We start from the raw sequence: 24,292 nt of genomic DNA, 5'->3' as shown, positions 1-24,292 counted from the left end.
AGTCACGTATATTTCCACAGACTGAATAAAGCTCTCAGGAGTCAGAGATAAGCCACTCTCAGCTGGAGCCTCTCAACTGCAGAATGATAAATAGAAGTGAGTAAAACTGAGCCAAAACAGACCTATACAGAGAATATGTCTACTTCCATATTTTAGCAGAACTATAACTCTACCTAAAGTCCATGATCTAAAGGGAAGAGGAAGGAGAAAATCTGAGCTGCCAGTAAATGGTGTTTCAAAAGCGAAGAGAGTGGGTGAGAAGTTCAGCTTTCTGTTTGGCACTCGTGTTACAAGGGCAGACTTGGCATGACAGTGTGATAACTAGGGGTGAAGGTATGTGTGTAGGGTGGGGAGACCTCCTTTTTCAAGGATTAAACTGTGACAACAGCACAAACATTGAAAAATTATCTGCCTCTTTCACAAGCTCTGGAAAAGCAATAGAAGACATTCTGTACTCTATATTCTCTCTGCTACTGTCCTGTAGACGTACAGGAAGGAATACTATGACAGTCTAATAACAACAGCCAGCAACTCTCTCACACTTAGTGAAAATGCATGTGGTGTCCCAGGCTTTAATTAAACTCAGTAACAATTTGTCATCGCTGAACAAGAGCACTGAACTTCTTTGCTTGATAGGATCCCACAGATGTAAGTAGTTTTGTGTCTGTAAGCCCAGGACAAAGCTTTAATCAACTGTTGTAAGCAGGCTGAATGGGGAGATAAAAATAAGATGTGCTCAATCCTGTCCTCTGTGCAATGTAAAATTAACGGAAAACCATAGGGTTTGAATTAACCCACTTCTTAACCCACTTCTACACAGAACAATAACATTTATTTGACATTGGAAAATAAACATTGCTTCAGTGTTGATGCTATCTGTCAGAGACAAAAACCACTCTTCAATACAATCTGTCTTTCCTGATGAAAAGAGCTGGAACCATATATATATATATATATAGTAGGTTCCTTTTGTCTGTTGTGACTTGTTCAAATGCCCTTGACATCAGCAGGAGGTTTTTCCACTCATTTTTATGTGCCTTGGGTTCAGATCAAAGCACACACTGGAGAGGGTACCTCTGTCCAAGGTGAATAGAGTAATAGTTAACATTCTAGTGTATGTCAAAAACTATGGGAGTTGTCCTATGAGGTCAGTTGCTGAGCCTAGCTTTGTACTTCCTCAGCCACAGATGCAGAGAAGTTATAAGCATCCCAAGAAACACTTGCAAAATACATATGCTAGAGATCTTTGGCATGGACTTTCACTGGGTGAAGTCAATGGTAAGCAGCTCCACCACAATCCTAGCTCTGGTCAGTAGATGTTCTACATTCTACTCTCTCAAGATTTCACTAGTTGCAAGTAAGGAGGCTATTTTAGAGAAAGCACTAAGAGAAAACAATATTGTAGGAGATTCTGCTACAACAGCAACTGCAATAAAATCTGAGTGAAACCAGATTCTCATTGCAAGTACTCATGTTGCAACGTTAAGTAAAGAAAATAGCTATGAGAAGGAGCAAAGCCAACTGACTGGCATTTTTACTTGCTGCAAATCCACATGCCATTGTGTACCTGATTCTCAAACTCTGAGAAGAAAGACATGGAAGACACACCAAAGACAAAGATTAGTGGCTCAGAAATCAAGCCATTTGATGACTTTAATGGTGCTACAGGAAAAAAAAATTAAAAATTGGATAGCACAGATAAAAGCATTAAGTATAATTTTCTCTGCTTTTCTTTTCTTTTTTTTTTTTTTAGTTTCCATTTACCTAAATGCTTTCGCCACTCTAGAGGGTGTTGCTTTGGGAACAGAAGGGGTACAACGCTAGTGAGGTGGACTAGCAGTAAATAGTAAAAGTTACAAATCATAAAAATTAACAGCCTTTGTTATTTCAAATGTTAATCACCTGGTTACTCTTCAGTCGTTATCTCTGTCATCTTAGGAAAGAATAGGATGAGGATATTCCAGTGCACTTAAAAGTGGGTTTATACACAGTGCAGACATGCAAAACCAAAAGTGCAAAATCAAAGAGTTAGCTTAATCATGCAAAATATTAATCACTGAAAAAATACAACTACAAACAATGCTGATCAATGCTATTCTACATGAAGTGCCAAGATGATTGTATACTGAAAGATACAGACGTGGTGTTGCAGTTTGATTCAAATGAATCATCGAGAAGATAGCAGTAGAGAACTAGCATGGAGGACAAAGGTAGCAAATATAATATAATTATGCAATTATATAGTTATAATATATTAATATGTAATATTAATATTACAGTATTAATTGCAGTATTTGAAATAGTAGAAAGGGGAACAGAAAGCAGAGTACCAGGCTGAAAAAGTGAAATAAGAACATCAAGGACTGTGTATGAACACAGCAATAGTTGACTCCTTTTTCTTTGTGGCGTAAGTATGACTCCTATTTCCCACATTTATTTCTGCACAAGGACAAGAGCAGTAAACGGCCAGGACACTTTAGCATATAACATTATTGAACATCATGTTACACCAAGCACACTACTTGCACTTGGGACTCAGCCAGTGATTAATTATCCTGATGGCATTTGCTATAACATGCATTGGGATTTTCCCTGCAACCTTGGCAAACCCCATCATGCAATTAGCACTGCTTTTACTACTACTTTTTAAACATTCTCATCTAAAATACATCTCAAACTGCTTCAATGCATAAGGTAGACAGTTTTCTTTCATCAGACTGGGGCATGTGCTGATAGCATTCACTTCCAGCAACTTGGTAATACATTCCCTGTGGACAGTAACATCTGAAATGCCGTGCCTTCTCATATCTCACTCTTCGCAAATGAATTCAGGCAAAGAAAAATGCATACTTAGCTCCTGATTTTAACTACCTGTAGAAGACAGGAGACTGCATTCTTTCGTATTCTTAAAAGATGTGAAACAATGTAGAGTGAATCTAAAGGCTCCACCTTTCTGCAGTATCACCCTCCTGCCAGATTCTCGTATTTCTTGGACAAGAAAGTCAAAAAGGTTTTCGTTACAGCTCACTGCCACATTCAGATTTCATCGCTGTCCTAGATAATAACGCTGGGCTCAGAATTTAGAGCAACTCATAGAATTCATAGAGAATAAGTCAGAGGTATTTTTGCACCTGTGTAAATCAGAAAATAGTCATACTGATTTACTGGGTTAATCAGCTGTCATGATGACAGTTACACAGAACAAACAGTTTTCCAGTTTGCCTCTCCTACAAAGGATAACTGGTACGGCGATGCATATCACTTGTCTCCTTGGTGTTTATTATTCTTTACCAAATGCTTCAGCACAGGTATCCACAGGGTGTAAGGCGCTCCTGTACAACATTTCCACAAAAACACCTGTTTAAGGTCACAGTGAGCTGTTTGCAGAAGAATGCTAAATAGCTTTCAATTGAAATTTTGATAAAGGTGTTTGGAAGCCAGAAAAATGCTGAGGGTTGGCAGTAGCCCAACAGTTTTAAACACTTTGAAACAGCTGTTCTAGGGAAACAAAGGAAGTCTGTGGTCTCAAGTCTGAACAAAGCTGTCGGTGTATTGTGTTTCATTCTCAGGAAAAGATAGAGATACCATTATCAGAGATATGTGGAAATAGAGAAGAATCTTTACAAAAATCTTCTAGCTATTTCCATTGTAGCTATTTGTTCATGATCTGGCGCTGGAAGTCCGGTGTCACTCCCTTTAGGAGCAAGGGTTTTTGTACTCCTCAGCAGCCCACCTGGTGGGCTATGTCTGAAGGTATATTGACAGGACTTTTGATATTACTTATCTCTGGTGCTCTGAAAGTAAGAAAGCTGAGCTGCAGGCCTTAGTTTTTGTATTAGCCTCTCCTTTGGTTTCTGGGAGCCCCAGGAAAGCTGAAACAGAAAATCAAAACAGAATCCCAATGTTGTTCTTCTGAAAGTGAAATGTTTTTCTTTAGGAACATTCTTTACATAGGAAAGGTCCATATAACTTAATTTTCAGGCATCCAATTTAGAATACCAATTAAGAGAAGATATGAGAAAAAATGGGAAAATGCAAAAGCTTATTTATTCGTTTCTCAAAAGATTTCCTGCATGGCCTGCTTCCTGCAAAAGACATGCTTCATTAGACACAGTCCTACCCCATTTCACTTTGTGCTTCAGCTGGGAATTGTAGCCCCTGTGCCACCTGTGCGCCATTTTCTATCACCTGCCACCCTGCCAGACAGCACTCAACTGGTAACTGCACCTGTGTGTTAAGGGTAAATGAATGACTGGCTGTGCAACCACAACTCACTCCTGCGCTGGGCCTGAGCACAGGTAGCTGGATTAGGATAAACACTCCCCAGGTGATGGCTGGCTGCTTTCCAGATGCTTGTGCTAGATGATTGACAAAACACAATAGTAAAACTGGCTTTACAGAGGGTAAGGTAAACATAAACACTTCATGTAAGAATAGTGTTGCTCAATTAAAATTCTATGAGTAATTGTAGCCTTCAGATTGCACTAACTTATGGACACTGGGAAGCTGTTCAAGGACAAGATTTTGTTTTCTTTTCTTACTGTGGGATGAAGTTTGCTATTATTTTCCTGCTTCCTAAGCAACAAAAGTAGAAAGAGACATTCAGCTTTCTCATAATAATAATCTTGCTTCGCTGAAGTGGAAGCTGATTTGTTTATGAATGAAGAATATGAACATGTAAGCAATCTTTCTTAATTTCCTATAGAATCAGTTGGAAAGAAGCCTCAGTTATGTAACCCCAATTATATGAACAATTAAAAACATTGAAATCTAGAATAATCATGAGTGTGAGAAGATAAATGAAACTAGTATTCTTTCCTTCCTTTTTTAATAGCTGCAGAAGTTTATAACCTGTCAGTGAATATTGACAGAATTGCATCATTAATGAAAACCAGAGACCAAAATGGTTGTTTATCTTTGCACAGTTCTCTTTGGAATTTCTCAGACTATCTTATTGCTAATATTCAACCTTTACTTCAAGAAGAAGAGGGAAATAAAGAGTGGACTTTACCAGCTGTATCTTCAGAAGAAGAGGGATTGCTCAGAGTAATACTGAAAGAGTAAGGTTTTTCTCCCTGGATAAAACTGGAGGAGGAAGAAGATGATCACATTTACCCCCTGGTTTGCTGCCACAGGTCCAAGTGATGGGCTTTGGAGTCTGACCTCCTCACAGCTGCTCTGTGGGTGGGCACAGGCTCAGCTGCTTGCAGGACATGAAGCACACAAATTCTGCAAAAAAGTAAGCATAAATGATGATTTTTTTGTTGTTGTTTCTACAGATTTGCTTTTTGAGTGATTGTTTTTCTGCTACAACCTTTTTTTTTCTTTTAATCTCTTCACATTCAGAATCCTTTAACGTTCCAATTTTATGTGTAAAATGGTGGAGTGACTAGTGGAAGCGTGCTTACGCACACTTCTGCAAGAAGTTCTTGTATGCTTGTACTTTAGTAAATGAAAACAAAGGATTGTTCTGTTGAAAACCTTGCAGAGAATTATTTCTTCCTACAGTCGTGATGTCTGTGGCTGGACAGCAGAAAATTAGCTCATTCTACTCCTCCTTCTTTTCTCCTGCATGCCTCTCAAGTGTCAGGGACGTTAGTGTTAGTTTTACCAGACGCGTGACAACATTTACGAAGAATACCCTGAAGCACAGTCCAAATATGAGCTGTTCTTTAAAACATCCATCTGATATTAGTGAGGATGGGATTAAGAAGGCATCAAATCCAAACTCCAGAGTAGGTGTGATAGTACAGTGCAGCCAAGATTGGCAGTGTGCAATCCAGTCTTCAAACTGGTATGAGGCCTGGTGTTATCGTGTTGCAAGAGAAAGGTTGCCTTCTTTACTGGCATGATTCTGGAAGTCTGAGCATTCAGCTTTGTCAATGCCATGACATAACAATCAGAGTGGATGATTAGTCCAGGTTGCAGGAAATCCAGAAGGACCACCCCTTTCCTATCTCAAAAGACAATGCACATCATTTTACACACTGAAGGCTGTGTCTTGAACTTTTTCTTTGACGGAGAATTCACATATTGCCACTCCATGGAATTCCATTTTGACTCCAGGTGATAGTGGTGACATCATGTCTCATCACTGGTACTGATGCAATCCAGGAAATTGTCAGCTTCAGTCTCAGGTTGGTCCAGTAGGTTCTGGCAAACTCACATATGGTGTTCTGTCTATTCCTGTGTGAGCATTCGTGGGACCCACCAGGCTCAAACAAGCTTATTCTTCAAAAAAGAATACCAAGAATGTAACATCAGCATGTAGTGTAACTATAAAGATGGATTAATGTACATGGCAAGTACACTGGAAGGACACTTGCAGGCAGAAGATTCTTATCTGAATGTGATGGTTGCTGATGGCATTTCTGTAATGGCAGACCCTCAGGCCAAGGAAATATTTGCTTTTTATTCCAGTTTACCTATGTAGATACTGCTAAACCAAAGGATTTTTAGAATCATAGAATCATTAAGGTTGGAAAAGACCTCTAAGATCATCTAGTCAAACTGTCCACCTACCACCATATTGCCCACTGAACCATGTTCCTTAGTACCACGTTTACACTTTTTTTAAACACCTCCAGGGATGGTGACTCAACCACCTGTCTGGGCAGCCTGTTTCAGTCAGTGCCTGACTACTCTTTCGTAGAGTTTTTTCTAATATTCAACCTGAGCCTCCCCTGGCACAACTTGAGGCCCTTCTCTCTTGTCGTACCACTAACATATCACTGCAGATGGGATTACTTGCTAGTGAATTATTTTGAAATTGTAAAATGGAGGCTGCCTAATGTTGGCTCCTACCAAGGAAAAGGTTGATCTTCATGAAAGAGCGAGGAATAAGCTTCCCAGCAGATCAGAGAAGGAAACTGACTCTGCTTGGGCATCTACATTTAGGAGAGTATCAGTCAGTGCCGTGATGTGCCACATAATTGTGACATCTCAGCTGGTTTCTAGTATATTTTCAGGCATTTAAAATCTTTTTCCCCTGTCTGAAAAACAGTGACTCAGTCTTGCCTAAGCTCAGCTTGATCCATACTTCATCTAGGAACTGATTTCCTGGTTTTTAAGTTAAACTGTGTCCATGGAGCAGCTCCACAGTATGTTTGGATTGTGTTTCCCTTTTGAAGTTACTTTGCAAATTTAAGAGCTGTAAATGACTGCTATGTCTGCATTTTCAGGGTAGACATTTTATTTTCTTCCTTGTTGAGCAAATTTCTCAGAGTACAGCAGATGGGTTTTTAGATCCAGATGCTTTAAGTGAGAATAAAGGGATGAACAGGATAAGAATTTATTTATTTCTCATGAGGAATATAAGGTTGCACAGATCCAATTATAAGCTGTCTTTTCTTGGTTCACCTGAATATTCTTTAAATAAAGAGATCAAATTTACATTCCAGAAATAGTAAAATGATTTTTCTTTTTTTTCTTTTGGCAACCAGTCCCTAACTAAATGATCTAAGAAAATAAGTTCAGTGTATTTTTTAAAATGATACAATTGAATTAACTCTGGCTAAGCATCTCACATAACAATACTGAAAGAAGTCAAAATGATTGCAGAAAAGTTCCAGACGGATTGAATTGTTAAAAAGGAGCAATGAGTTTTAGTGAAAAAGAAAAACATTTCTTCTCTGATGCCGACTAATAGAAACCTTTCTATTTATTCATTTAAGCTAGAATTACATCATTTTGTAGGCGCAGATATAGCAACATGAAAACATTCAGCATAAAGATGATGCCCAGACAAACTAGATTTGACCAACAAAGACATCACTTTTAGATTTAGTTACTTATTTTGGTTGTCAGATGGCAGCAACATTTCAGTATGTATATACAGAGCCTTTAAAGCACATTTGCATGTTGATGTTGTGCTAAGTCTTAATATTCCTCTTGAACATATTTTATCCTTGGAGAAATTTGCTTTTACATAAATGGTAATGCATACATGATCCTGCCCAACCATATACATTTTCCTGTCCTTATGCTCACCACCATTCCTACACCTGTCTTGCTTAAAAAGAGCGATATAAAATTAATAGCTAAGTTAGAACTCTAAATTAAAGAGATAGGCAGATAAGAAATCACAGTAGTAATTAGTAACAAATGAATATCATCTAATTATTACATTGTGCACTCTTTAATGTGATAAAGGTTTTATCCTATTCACTCAAAAAAATACAGAAGAACCTTTTACTGTCAGATAAAGACAGCACTCAAGGTGATTGTGCCTGAATTGAAACAGGTTTATAACCTTCTGTACTTGTTTTTTGTGAGTTTTGACTTGACAGCTTTGCAACATATTCAACAATATAGTGTTAAAGGCCTAACTGAAGTCTCAGCTTGGTTGATGGGCCTATCTCTCTTTTGCTTCAGCTGGCTTCTTCAACGGGAGGTGCTTTCCACCCAAGAAGCACAAGCTGGTCTTCAAAAGGGTGAGCCTTATAGACACTCTCACTGCCCTGAAAGAAACCATATCACTTAATGACTGCTGCTGCTTCAGCAGTCTGCTGCTTGATGCTTCAAGCAGCATATGCTACAAGCATCCACCAGTCCAGGTCAGGGTAGGTAGAATATTCCAGTTCAGTATTTTATTAAAGAATTTTATTAAATGCGTAGTGGAATAGCATTACTAACAAGCCTCCTTTTCACTTACTGCATTCAGTGTAATTTTTCACTGTGACACACAAAAATAACAGTCTTGTGCATTTGACAATGACAGACTTAAGACTTATGGTTTAATCAATAGCGGCAATAAACCTCAGTGACAATTGCATTGCAGCCCTAATGATCAAAGAAACATGCAAATCAGGGTTTTAAAAAATTTAGAAAAGTCATAAGGCTAACAAGGGAAAAAAAGTGATATAAAATAAAGCAATTTTCTAGCTTGTGAGTCTCAAATTTTCCTTCAGGTTCTAAACTTGCCTATGTATTTAACCGATGACTGTGAATGTTATTTATTTTAATGAAACACATCCTTGCTGCCCACAAAGTTTGTCTTACAAAAAGGTTCTGTGCAATATTCCTGCTTGTGAAACTCCCTTTATTCTTCAAAGCACTCTAATACCACATAAATCACTAGGTGTCATTTTGAATGCCTTCTAAAATAACATACTCTCAAGGAGAAGCATGGTTTACAGATAAAAAATAGCATTTTTATTGAACTCACTGAAATAGTTGAGGAATAATATCAACAACAGGGAAGTCTTTGCATCTTTGCACATAAAAGGTACTCAGGGTGCCTGTCTTGATAAATCAGATACAACGTGACTCGTACACTTAGAGAAACTGTTTTGAATGCACAGTCATAACCACTGTGACTTTTATTTAGCTGTCAACCTTCCTCAATAGAACTTGGACTGTCTGCATCAGTGAATCGATCTGCCATTTTTGCTTTACTTTCAAAGGAAATTTTCTTCAGAATCATTATTTTGATGATATTATACCAGTCCATTGTTTGTGTTTTATTTATATGCACTCTCAAACTTTGTTCTGAGCATCTCACAGCATTTTGCTTATAGCACTCCAAAAGTCAGGGAAGTATTCTTAGTGTTCTCATAATCACAGAAGTGGAAACAGAGAGATTCAGTAATACACCCCAAATTGCAACATCAGCCTGTGACAGAACTGATGTTCTCGTGTATGGCTCTCCAAGTTTCCCTAGAAATGACAGTCAGGCTACTTTGCAATTAAATATATGGTTGTAGCAGGAATAGATGCTTTAGCCTGGTTAAGATGTCTCAGAACAATATAGCAAAGTCAGTGTAAGCCAACTATATACTATGAGTTGTTCATATTACAAGTTTGCAGTGATGTCTCTGGTGCTGTGTTATGCATGCCTCTTATATAAAAAAAGAAGCAAAGGCTTATAAGGACTGAAGTTGTTCCTAACTGCCGTACAGACACGGCTGCAGCCCAGTGTATCTTACAAATAGAGCTCAAGCACAGCCATCCCCCCAGGACTAATACTTTGCCCTCACAGAAAGAGGAATAAATCCATGGAGCAGCTTATAAAAACTTAAAACTTTTCAAATTTTACAAGCACTCTGTTACGGTCACACACTAATCAACTGTACCACACTTAACTAGCTTGTTGTATGTGAGATGTGAGATGTGAATGGCTGCTTTTTACTACCAGGTGAACTCCATGGCAAATCCACTCGGTGAGCAACTATCTTCCATATTGGTAAGCACCAATTGCGTTGCAATTTCTTTTTGTGGCACAGCAGCTGTAAGAGGACACAAATGTTTGGAATGTCCACCAGGGACATCCATATGGAGAAGCCACTGAACAGAAAGGTCACATACGATAGTCACAAAGGAGATAAAGTCAGACTGACCAGAACTGGCCTTGACACACAGCTTTGGCAGTGTTCACTTGCATTTACACACAATTTTTTTCAGTGAGGTTTCTCCACAGCTGCAGTTGAGTGCTGAAGCTAAGACACATTCCAGGGAAAAGGCTTCAGGCTTATTTCTGTCAGCATTGAAAGCTCTGCTTGACAACATAATTTAGGTTTCACTGCATATACTTCTGCTGCCTAGTACTTCACTGTTCATCAAGAAAGGGAATGAGTGTTGGAGATATTTGTTTTCATGTATTTGTCCATCCACATTAAACCCTTTAAGGAATAACTATTCAGAGTTGGATGTCTTTCTCTTTGAACCATCTGCTGTCATCACAAAGGATTTGTTAGATATTTAGGTGATTTAGAGTGGATCTAAGGACACACATTCTTCCCAGAGAACCCTCGGTCAGCTCCTCATTGGAATACAGGAGTTCAATCTCTTTATCTTCTCAATTGCAGCAGAAAGCATAGGACATAAACTTACTTTCTCTTAGAAGAATAACTTTGTTCTAGGCTGCCCTTGATGTTATTCCTTCTAATGTAGAATTGCAAAGATGTTAACAAGAGAATTGTAATTAATTCAAGTCTAGGAATAATTTTAAGTGTAATTTGGGAATATTCATGGTTTTATAATAGCACTGAATTAATTCAGATTATTGTTAAACTCGTATCTGCAGAGACATTTGAAGAAAACAGATTAATCTTCTGCAAAAGATGATGCTTGTGATTGTTCCTTTAGCAATTATTCGTTTTAGCACACACAGTCTTGCTGTGCATTAAGGCATCAAATGAACTGGCACTCACTAATTTGGACTCTATTGAGAACCAAGCATTGAGTAGCTCAGACTGTCATTATCTCCCCCTTGATTTGGAAGGTTTTTATTCACACATAGTAATGGGTGGTTGTATTCCATAAGGAGAGGAACCTTATTCAAATATTTGCTGTGATGCAGAAGTAATTTCCTTTATTTCTTGATTACCTGTTAATCCTGTTACAATGAATCTCCAGACTGATCTTCTTGATAATGAGCACACTATCTCCCCTCTGGCAGAAATGGTGTTACAACGTGAAGCAAAAGCTCAGCTTTATTATACTGTCAGGATTATACAAACGCAAATCCCATGATGTATTGGCTCCCAAACCTGTTTGTACAAACGTCACTGCCAAGTCCCACGCTGAAGGACCTCAGGCTGGGCCGTGGCAATTCTCTGTTACATCATGGAGAAATTTTACAGTATGCTTTTGTTCTGTTCACCAGCAAGAGGAGAGGACATGAATCCAATTTTCATTGGCTGTTGGCATCCCCAGGACTGGAATTTGTAGAGCTGTGCTCTATAAACAACAGCTTCATCCACACAGAACCCTTTGGTTAAAGATGCTGTGTTTTGTGTGCTACCTTCCATCAGTATCTCTCTGAATCTCTGACATCATGATATTCTTAGAGTGTCAAGATGAAAAGCAGTTTCTCAGAGAAGCAGTTGTCTGGCCACCAGCACTTCTTTCCATCCTATGCTGACCCTCCCTGAGAGGTGAAGAACAAGGGCAGGGAGGTTGCTGCATTAAGTTAATGCTGGTCCATAGAGCCACATTTGGCTGAGGAAGGCTTATGCTGGTCCACAGAATGCCCAGCAGTCTTTGCTGCTCCATCATTTTCTCACAGAACTATCTTGCCAACTTCTCGCAGCCTCTGTCTCAGCACTTCCTGAGACAAAGATGTCTCCCACTCATCCACAAGTTCTTCCCCAAAATTGCCTGCCCATGCAGCCTGAAAACCAGATGAGCTATTGTGCTCTGGTAGCTGTTACAACTGACATTCATTTTCTCCATCTCAGTCCTCACATCCCTCCTTTGAATGCAAGCTCCACATGGCACTTACAGCTTGACCATCCATTTGAAACAGATTGGTACACATACAGCATCATAAACATGTAAGAAGGTTGAGGAAAAACATGGATATTAGATCCTATTTATTCATGTTTATCTTTCTTTTGTATTTACTTATTCTTTATTTCTATTGAATTTTACAGTTGCCAGCTGGCTCACAGAATTAGGGCCAAAAGCCACCCTTGTAGAGTTTCACTTTTGCTGCTACATTTCAGCCAGCTTCTTTTGGTAAGTAGTACACAGATGGGCTGGGTGAGGCACATGGGAAGCACATCTCCCTCTCCAAATACTCTGGTAACGGATCTGAGTTTGTTCCAAACAGTAGCTCATCTTTGTGTTATTACTTTGAAGGTCCCTCCCTCCATATGGAATTTTAAATACTGTGGTTATATTTTCAAGTGCAGGCTATATCACTGGCAAATGAAAAGCGTTTTGTGATTTCTAGACCCCACACAAATGCTTTTAATTAGTTCCATGATAATCTATTATTAGTAAGAGCCCTCAGCAGAAAAGCCTAACAACTTCTTAAACTCCATCAATAAAGATGCTCTTCCAAACGTGCTACACAGGATAGGAATTTTTCATATCTAGATTACACTGTGCAAGAATTTCTCACTTGGAGAATACCACCATTCCAATACCCAACAACAGTGCAATAAACTAGATTTGAAGTACATTTCAGACCAAGTAATTTTTGTTCAAAAAATGAGACTAGAAGTGCAATCACTTTAACATTGAATCTCATCAGAGGTAATATTTACATGTTAATAGGAAAATGTGATCAGAAATGCATTGCTGATATTGCCACCCTTACTGTGTGTTCAACAAAATCAGGTTGTGAGGATTCTGGGTAGGAGCTATACTACATAAAGCTCCATCCCCTGTGCTGGAAATATGAACATAGTCTGAGCTTGACATCTTTATGATTTCAAGAGATTGGGAAGATTTATGAAATCCCAGTTGCTTCAGCCAGTCAAGGTTATATTTAGGCATCAAAAAAATGTTCTGATTTTTAAAGGTGCTGATCAGATCACCTCCAACTGCAGTAAATTAAATGCAGATGTAATTTCAAAGTGCATCCTGACCACACACAAACCTAAAAATGCAGCTGGACAGATTTTGATCTAGCACATAGTTTTTATACCATCTGAGAGCCCACCCTCATATTTCAAGAGAATTTACTATAAATGTGCATTTTTTTTATCTGAAGCCCCACTTGTGTATTGGCATTTATTCTTACAAGCACAGGATAAATTCATCATCTATAGGTACTGCTTTCTAATTTCACACCCTAACTTTGGTTTTAGGCACCTTAATTTCTCCAGGACTTCAGCACTCCCAAATGTAAGTTGGTAGTAGTGATTTCATGCACATGATGAAAGCACTGGCCTTCCAGCAAGCTGAAAACATTTCCATTAAAAAGGAACAGAAAGGATTTCTATATAGTCTAAAAGCATAATGGTATGCACAGAACCTATTGTGAACATTCCGGAAATACAAGCAAATACCACTTCTCATCTTTTTAGCTAAGATCAAGTGTAGATTTTCTCTGAAGGCAGAGAAATTGCTTTACCAGTCAGAGGAACAGGACCACCATGGATCTTTTCCTGAAACAAGTCCCTCTGTTTGCCTCCTTTTGCAATTTCATCTGCACAATGGATGTTATTTCAGTGACATTACTACTGTAGATGTCTTCGGAAAAGAATTTCTGAAAACAGATGGAATCATAGTTCTGAAAATGTGTTTGAACTGAATGAACAAATGGAAGAAGTCTATATTTTTTTATTCCACCAGAAACTCCAAATGAAAACAAATGACTATCCAATCAACTGCTGCAAATCATGGCTTCTGTGTTTCAAAGTCCCTTTCAGTAATTTAATGGGCTACAAGAGAGACAAACTATTTCACCTGAACTGCTTCTGCATCATCCTGCAGCCACCCACTTGTACCACTTCATGAAAAGAGGATGTAGAACATTGGTCCACTCTGCAGAGTCTCTTAGCTGAAATTTCCCAGCAGCTTTTCCCTCATAGCATTGTAATAAAAAATCAGAAGGAAACGCCAGCATATATCTCACAACACCATCTTTTCTTCAAATTCCAAATGTAAACCTTATGTGGCTTCTACTGCTTCCTCTTCCTTTGCATTCTTTACAGATGTTGCATCTCTACAAATATTTCTCTCAATATAGTCACTCTGACTTCATTATTTTTCCCCCAGAAATGTGTTTTCAATTTTATCTCATTTTACTGGAGTATAAAGAGAAGCATTAAAGTTGACTTAACCTAATGACTGCGTGATTTGTAAACATGTACAGAGAGAAGTAGTAGTGTTGGTAAATACCAATGTAGGCTTGAAAACAAATAAAAATAAACTTAAAAACAGAAGAAAAACATAGTTATTAGCTTCAAACAAAGCCAATCAGGTTTAAAATCAAATTCTGTTCAAACTCTTAAAATGTTATGCCTTTTATTATAATACTATCTTCAAACTCTTAACTGACACACTTCATATGTACAGCAGAACTACACTTCCCAACATTTTCAGTCATATTGAACAATCACTCCATAAATGAGAATATAGTTTAAGGAAATATTATTTCTGGAAAAGATGTGGAAATGTTAATGCTGACTGTCAGAATCTATACCATGTTGAAAGACGTAAACTCTTTTACAAGGTCACCCCCTTAGGATTATTGAGACTGACAAAGTGGGATAAAATACCATTTTAAGAATAGTTTAGGGCATATGTGTCCAACGCAATAGCTTTAATTTTTGTTTCCCTCTTTTTTATGTTAAACATATATGTAAAAGAAAATAAGTTTTGCTGCTTATATAAAATAACAGTAACATGTATTTTATATGTGGCCCAAGATAATTCCAAGCCAAAAAGTTGGCAGAGGATGAGAATTTTGTTCTGCAGTAAGCCACCAATTTACAAAAGACATTTGCCGTAATTGGTATAGAAATAAAACATTTCAAATGCTTTTGTAAAATATAAAGGTAAAGAAAATACCAAATGTTTGATTCAGGTCCCTTTGTCTCTTATTTTCTCCTCAGAAAGAACCAATAAGACAAGTACCTCAAAAACCTTCCTGTTGAATGTTTGGTCTTAAATGACGGATCTAATTGTTTGTGCGTCTGAAAAAATGACCCTTTTGAAACACTTTTGTCACGAATAGTCTGCAAACCTTTTGTGGAATGGAAGTAGGAAATAGAAGGGGCAAGTGGTTTCTAAAGGTCACAGAGAAAGTCCTTTGAACCCATATCTTCAAACAACACAGCACTTCAGTTACAAGAATGAACATCCTCTCACTGTCCCCAAAACAGATGATGGAGCTGGAAGCACACATTATTTTTCTAAAAAGCTGCCAACTAACATAAGAATTATCACTTGCTGCTAAAGTGTTTCAGATCTCTTTTTAAGAAATGCATTACTAATATACTACAAGAGAATTTATGGCTAACAAGAAGGTCAGCACCAAACCTCTGCACCATCAAAATGTCTCTGTGAGTGTTAGGGAAGATTCCACCCTGCATATTTCTTGAGGGTGGAAGGATATAAATGTAGAAGTTAACCTCAGAGGTGATAGTAGATGGGAATCATGGAACACAAATGTTTCCTTACAAAGCTGTTTAATAATCAGTGTCTTGCTGTGATGGTGTGAGTATAAAGTATGCTGATTTCTTTTATCTGGTATAAGGAGGCTCACATACAGATACCTTCAATTAATCATCTGTCTGGCTCTCAAGGTAAATTCTAGAAAGGTTTTTCTTAAGAAGAACAAACAGGAACACTTTCAGTAAGTTGACGTGTTTTTTTTCTATCATGTGAATATGCTGGACTTCACTTGGTACAAGGGTAAACATGCAAAAGACAAACTCTCAGAGGAAGACAATATCTAAGTCCTGCGTGGGCTTAAATTGTGATATGCATATCCCTGTCTGCTGACATCAGGGTGAGAGCAATGGGCTTGCAAAACAACTGCCTTTATGGCTGAGGCTTCACTGTAAGAGATAAAGAGGTGCAGCTGCTCTCTGGGCAGAAAGGCCTCTTACTAACATCAAAAAATAGACATTGCAATCCCAGCATCCCAGATGACATTCACATCAATGCAACTGCCCTTTGCTAGCTAACCAAATGGAGTTTCTCTGAACTTGTGTAGATTTCTGCATTATCTCAACAGGTTTATATCACCTAAGAGTTATAGAAGCTCACAAATACTTGTTAATTGATATAATGTCCCAAAATGCAGTGGAAACCCCAGATTCTCAGCATTAGGTCTTTTCTTCCAGCTCCCCAACTATGGCCATTCTTACCTACCAATTTGAAGCCACACAGTTCTAGCCACAACTGATTTTCAGGAGCAAAGAATCAACCTTGACAATCAAACTGTTTTCCTAGAAGTTTACTAAGAAGGAGAGCACCTTCCTTGTCTGTGAGAGACCTACTTGTTTCAAAGGGCAAACAAGTTAAGTGATTCCTCTGTCATGCACAGGAAACTTGTTAAATCCTTTCAGCACAGATTATAGCCAATACTGTTGAAATACTGGCAGCACATTAGTTCTTCGTACTGTTTTCCATCCTAACAATGTATTTGATCACCCCTTACAGATGTATGTCCAGTTTTGACAGATTCAGGCTCACTATACTACATTAATTTTAATTACCTACCTGATGTAACAGATCTAATGATCTCTTCCTGTACACCATAATTTGCCTGCAAGTAATTATAACCTGGATCAATAAGGATTTGTGAAAAGAAGTATAATTCATGGTAATGTTCCCATCCATTATGCTTTCCCCTCTCAGCTCACCATGATGCCAGCACACAACTGTTCTTCCTAACTTGTAAAGTACTCTTCCATCCCAAATCTTGCTAACTAACGTTATGAAGTTTTGGCCTAGATTTCCAAAAGATTTAATGGTTTATATTAATTAAAAGGAAGAGATGCTGTTTCAAATTCTCTTTTATGCTGGCATTTTCTCAAAAAATATTTACCTGTTTGAAACACACATGGTTTTCATGTTTCTGTTTACTTAAGAATCTGTTCAGCAGCTGGGATTTCTGCCATTTTGTGAAATCAGGTAAATGCAGTTAGTTACTAATAAGATACTAAACTGTTCATGGGAGATTATTTTAGATTAAAAGAAAATAAAGAAATAGTCCTTAAAAACACTTTAGAAGAAAAAAAGCTAAAGACTGCTTTTTATATGCAGGAAAACCTGATATTATTTTCTTTAAAATCCATGAAAACATCATTTAAGGTTTTTTTGTGTTTTTTTTTTTTTTTTAATTATTATTATTATTATCTCCTGCCATGTCCACAGAAGACCAGATCTAGGGAACAAATGCAGACTAACAGGCAGAACATCATTTTGATCATACAAACCTGATTAAAAGTAGAAAAACCAAAAGTCTCCAGAAGCAGAGAACAAAAATCAAAACAAAAGAGGAATACTGTTTTGCCTAGTCTAGGCAGTGAATAAAATTGAGATTCTTTGTGCAGGATCAGCATACAGTAAAGGTAATAAAAATGAGTAAACCAATGGAATTTGGTCCTTGTTAGTGATGAAGACAAGACTTACTAAAAGAAGAGCAACTACATTTGAATTGGGCTCATGTGAATTTCTGTTGTGATAAAGTGGGATAAAAAAACATGACATGAGGTTGGATTAGATCTTGGATTCAAATATCAGAATGACTATCATGTAATTATGACAATATTAAGGCAAGAAAACGGGTCTTTAATTATTCAGGAGTGTGGAAACCCAATGGGGGCACTGAACAATGGGTGCCTAGACAAGGATGTCAGTTTATGTTCTCATAATCTGAGCTCAGTGCTCAAGATTTCAAGGGCTTCTAAGGGCTTCTAAAGCTCTGGTTACAGAATAACAACAACACTGGCAGAGTGGGGACACTTGGAAACTCCATTTCTAAGCGTTGTTTCTCTTCCTTGACCCAGGGGCAATTGCTGATGATCACCAGTTCACACAGGCTGATGTTTATGCCTGTGAAGAAATATATCATAATCTTTATTGTGGTGGAGTTGAAGATAGAGAAGATAGTTGAGTGGAGTTGAAGCACTAGAGAAGATAGGCTATCTTTCTTCATTGGTTTTATGACAACCACAGGCAGACACTGAGAGTTCTAAAAGAGCTTTCCAAAAGAGTCTACAGTTGTAAAAGCAAAAATCATGTTCCTAGTAGCGTTATTATTAATTTCAGACATAGAACAACAGTCACTGTAAAATAGAGCGCAATTTCTTTTTGGAGCCAAAGCAACACTGAGTAAAAAGCAAAGGTGCTATATGCCAAAGGAATTTGCTCACAACTGCAGAACGACACTGCTCTGGCTTACAAGTTAGCCTGTCAAACACGCAAAGGAAGTACTGGGACCACAGCTGCTGGAAAAAAAAGTGAACTTGTATGCTCACACGGAAGGTGCTTGGCTTCACGCCATCATATACTGTTTACTTTAGAAGGGGCTCACACTGGGAGACAGGCAGCAGAAAAGTAAGCAGTAGTTTTCTAAAAAACTAAATGCGCTGATGAAGACGAACAGATGTAGTGAACTTCACCGAGTGTGACAATAAAGTTCATAAATGCTGTTTTATCTGCTGTGCTACAGAACATATTGTCCCCTGCCTTTTACCCAGGAAGAAGTATTTCTTAGAATTTCTCTACCCATGGTCATTAAAACAATTGCTTGCAAGTTACAGGAGCTCATGTGACTGATATATTATTGTAAAAGCATTGACTTTACCAGCGGTCTCCAGTGATTGTGATATTAAAGACATTCCAAACCTCAAAGTACACAGTAGATACGGATGTCAATGCAAACCAGGAGGCTGTCAATTCACTTCCGTGTAGTGAACAACACTTATGATGTAGACTGAGAAATACTGTTCTTTGAAGAGTTTTGGGTAAGCCAAGGGAGCTTAACAACTCTGACACATTTGCCTACTGACAAGTAACGGATTCAGTTTCTTTTACATCAACCAAGATTTGATAGAGTCCAACTTAACATGTCAGACAGTCACCATGTGATAAAAAAGTTGTATTGGTTAGGACTAGCAGCAGTGACTTCTGTTCTCTTCTAAAATACCTAGTATTCCTGAAAAATGAAATCTACATTTTTCCTGAAAGCAAATATCACATTGTTTTCATGCTTTATAGCAAAATATTAATACTGCATTTCACTATTCTCTATTTATCAGGCAAAACGTCCTGACATAAGGCTTTCTGCAGCAAAGTTTCTTTCTTTCTTTTTTTTTTTTTTTGTACTGTTACTGAAAAGCACTTCAGTAGACACTTAGTTTTTTGATTTTTTTTTTTCCCAAAACTTGCATTGCACTTTCTTGTAAGCACTGAAGTATAATTTTCCCACCTAAATTACATGTAATAAAATAGAAGAAATTACGCTTTTAACATAAACCATAAACACAGTTCATATAAACACCTACACCTTTGAAGTGCCTGTGCTGCAAATGGAAACAAACTACGCCATTCTGCACTCAGAAGAGAGCTCAGATACATTTATTGACATGAATAGGTATAATATAGTGACTTAACAGCAAATTAGCAAGATTCAAAATATCTGAATGCACTTGATTATTTACTATATATAGGGTAGAGTTAAACACATACAGGAGGCTTTCCTGGTGAATCACAAGGTCTAGAATAGACCCCCTCACTTTCTAAACACATTGAACCGTGCAGGTAAGGAGCCTATATGTGCTGCTGGATCAACTCCTAGTTCCACACTGGGTCAACGGTTTATGTCTAACGAATTATAAGTGCCCAATCAATCTCAAATATAATTTTAGTGCAGCTAATAAAGCTTACAATCAAAGATGTGATCATAGCAGAACTGATAAAGATTAAAACAATTACTCACTCACTGAGACTCTGTATTGGCAAGGTGTCCTGGTGTCAAGATATAAGGGATGTCTGTGCAGACATAACCTTGAGAAACATCCTTACTCAAGTGGAGATCCTGTCATTCATTTCCCTGCCATGCAGGAGAATTCAAAGGGGCTCTTGGACTGTTCACTGTTTGTGGAGCAAGATGGTTGACATATAGTTGCTTTTTAGGCGAGTGCTCAACTGGTTTTCAGCTATTGAACTGATAGCAGCTTCCCAGTCTGAAAGAGATTTGTGGTCATTAATCTGTTTTACCAAGAGTGTTGATACTGTTGCTCATTGTCTTTCTGTGCGCGGCCTTGCCTGTAAGGCCAGGCCCAAAGAGGGAACTGAGGATGGAAATGGTGGAATAAGTGATCTAAAGAAGCATTAATGATGGAGGTGACTTTTCTGCATTTGACACTATCAAGAGAGTCCCAATAATCCTGAGCCTATAGTGGAAGGCCACTTCTGTGCTACAGTTAAGGAACCAGTTCCATATTTTGGTGCTGACTGTCCTTTATTCAGACATTACTTCTGTCGATATTTTTTTTTTTATTTTAAGATTGAAAGCATTGTTATTACCTCTGGTGTAAGTTTCTAACAGCTATGTACATCTGCAAACAGACAGGAAACACAGGCGATATCACTGTATCAGGGTGCTTTCTTCAGAAGGGAGCTCCAGCACTAGAGTTTAATGATGGCCAAATGGCCCCAGCTGATGTTACAACAAAGCAAGGCACAGTTCACTGTCAACAACATGCAATGTCAACATGGTAATGTCACAGATATCTTAATGTTGCATCAGATGATGTCAGTCACTAACACATACATTGAGAAATGCTCGTTCAGAAATCTGAAATTAATAAAAACTATATTATTTCCTGCATATATATTAAAAGCAGCTGAATAAACTTGTAAGGAAAAAAAAAGAGGTGAGATTTTGTAAAAGCTATTTTTAGCTAGTTAAGATGCGTTTGTGAAATTAAATGACCAGTGCTCTATAAAAACTATCTGGAATCAAGGATATCATCAACTACTCATATCACTTTAATCTTGTTTTATTTTGAATATTAAAAAATATTCAAATGAAATCATTACAGTTATTTCAGAATTTGTTTCATCTAAATTTTAATGTTTCAGCAAGAATATTTGTAAAATGCTTCATGTACTGTTACTTTTCAGTGACATAACATCAAGCAAAGCTGTTTTTTTCTGCAACAGAACACATTCCAAAATTATAACCACCTACTATTACTTTATTTTTATTACAGATTACTTTCCATTTCACACCCGGGCTTCCTAACTTAAGATTTAGTCAGTAATATGTGACCTCATTGCAGCCTTTCAGTACCTAAAGGGAGCCTACGAACAGGAGGGGAATCAACTCTTTGAAAGGGTAGATAACTGCAGGACAAGGGGAAATGGTTTTAAGTTGAGGGAGGGAAGATTTAGGTTGGATGTCAGAGGGAAGTTCTTTACAGAGAGAGTGGTGAGGTGTGGCAACAGGCTGCCCAGAGAGGTTGTGGATGCCCATCCCTGGAGGTGTTCAAGGCCAGATAGGATGGGGCCCAGGGCAGCCTGGTCTAGTATTAAATGGGGAGGTTGGTGGCCCTGCATGTGGTGGTGGTGTTGGAGCTTGACGATCCTTCAACTCTGGCCATTTTGTGATTCTGTGATTCTGTGATTCTGTAATATGAAATAATGTTTTCACAGTTAGGATTTGTTGGATACTTCAATTTCAAATATTTGTGTAGTTGAGAGACTAATACACAGTTTTCCTTTGCATTTAGATGATAAAGTTGTCCTGATTTTGTTCAGTGGAAGGTTTTGGTTATTCTAAAGTAGAGACTAGGTCTATCTTCATTTTCAAAATAGCTCATTTGTATTCAGAAAAGGGCACTCATATCAGCATGGTTACTCACCCTAAGAATTACAGTATGAACACTGATTTAATCTGTTCATGCTATATCAGCAGAACCAGACCCAATGCTCTTGAATTGTTTTGTGCCCCATCAACCACAATTTTATTCCTTTCACAGTAGATTTACAGGACAAGTAGGGGAGGGGGGGGGGGGGGGGGCGGTTGTGTGTTTTTTTGTTTTGTTTTGTTTTGTTTGAGTTATCCTCTATCTAACTAAATGTGATGTTAGAAGAAAAAAACAAGGCAGAAAAATATTCTCCATTAGTGCTTCTGCCTACAAGGTAGAGAATGCTAGTAGAGAATGCTTTTAGAATTTAGGATAAGGAAATTAGTGCTGGCTTGATTCCAGTTACTTGAGTTAAAGAGGGAATATCCATCCACAGAATAGTTTCCATGGTTGCTACTCTCCAACTGATGTAAATAAGGAGCAGAGTGGTTTTCATTCAATTTCTTGTTTTCTCAGGTCCCTAATTTCACATTCTTGCCGTAGATTTCTCATTTTATTCTCCACCTTCCCTACTTCTCTCTAGACTGCTGTAAAAAGAAACAAACATTTTTTTACTTCCTCAGTACTCAGAAACTTGATTTAGAAGTTTGTATGACTGATGGAAAATAATATTTACAAATTCAATTGAGTGAAAAAAGGTTGGAAAGGGTCTGTAGCACATGATAATGTTTGTTCTGATTTTGCTCAATGTGATTGTTAAAGACAGTTAAGAATACAGGAAAGAGAAAATGTAACTTCCTTTAACTTTTTGCTAACTGAAAAAAACGGGTGGTGAATAAATTAGAGTATTCATTATCCACAACAAACAGCAATCACGAAAATAAAAAGGAAAACAGCAAACATACAAAACAAAACAAAACAAAAAACCCAGTTTATTAGACAGAAGTGTGAAAGAGAAGTGTGAAAGTGTTTCTGTTTCATCTTCCCTGCTGTAGAAAATTAATAAAAATTTACCTCAGCACATTGATGTCTACTTGATCTCACATACAAGGAGGACTTCCTCTTCATTGCTTGCATCCTGGCAATCATGGAGGTATGTGGACTGTAAGAGGGCATAGGTCTGAACTGAGGAACACTTGAAGGAAAGTTCAGGATGGTCAGTGTGAAAGGATAAGGAGGTGACTTCAATCACACAAATGTTGCTTAACACTATTTAACAGCAACTGCACCTTCAACTGAAAGTTAACCACGTTTCCACTTTGAGGTCAGAACAAAGAACACATGAACCAGAACTTGCCCTACAATATCACTGCTGAGTCACAGCTTAAAAACAAATGATCTAACTCATTTACTTCTCTGTCACTTGACAATTTAAGCAAAACTACATATTTTAATTAATTCATATTAATTTGTATTAAAAGATTTATGACATTCAGTAGTAGTGAGTGGCTCAAGCTTTATATAGGGTAAAGGAACATTGCAGACCTATTTCTCGTAATAGGCAACTTAAAGAGTGATGTTAAAAGCAAATGCGTGTAATAATATAATTGCATTATGGTAATGACATTTTTAAATGTGTTGTTAAAAGTGTAGGATGTGAGAGGCAACATTGTGAGTTTCCACTGAATAAGAACTGAAAGGAATTCAGACTGAGTTTCAGTAGACTTAGCAAATCATTAGGAAATGAGTTAGAATGGTTTAGAATGATTTAAGAAAGTATAGTATATACATCAAAAGTCACTATCAGATCTTGAAAGGCCATTAAGTTAGCATGAGCTGTAATGTCAAGAGCCTGCTCTGAAGAAGCCCGCAGCAGTTTCATAACTATGACCAGATATGGCCTGGATATAATAAATGATTAGTAACAGCTTACAAGTTGTACTTCTGTCTCTAGATGAAGTCACCAACTTTTTCCATTTTGTTTTCCTAATTACAGCTGATGAAGAAATCAGAGAAAAATTAAAATGCAAAGGGACAAGCTAGGTGCAATTGCCATGTCTGCATTGTGCTGTGTTGAAATCCCTCACTGGACTGTCATGTATCATGAAAAGTGCCTGCATGAGCCGGCAGAGTCATTAACTGCTTATTCCTTTATGTAAATTAATGCCATTGTTTGGTTTGTGAACAGCATGCTGTTGTTTTTACAATTTATTGCAGGATGAGAAAGTGATTATGTTTAGAAACAAATAATCACTCAGGAATATTCTCTGGAGTTATGTCAACATCTATATTACGTACATAATGAGGAAAGAAACAAAAAGAGACAGCCTTTTGTGACAGACACA

This window comes from Tetrao urogallus, assembly GCF_951394365.1.
Source record: "Tetrao urogallus genome assembly, chromosome: Z".
NCBI classification, from domain to species: domain Eukaryota; kingdom Metazoa; phylum Chordata; class Aves; order Galliformes; family Phasianidae; genus Tetrao; species Tetrao urogallus.
Note: the sequence above shows the minus strand (reverse complement) of the source record.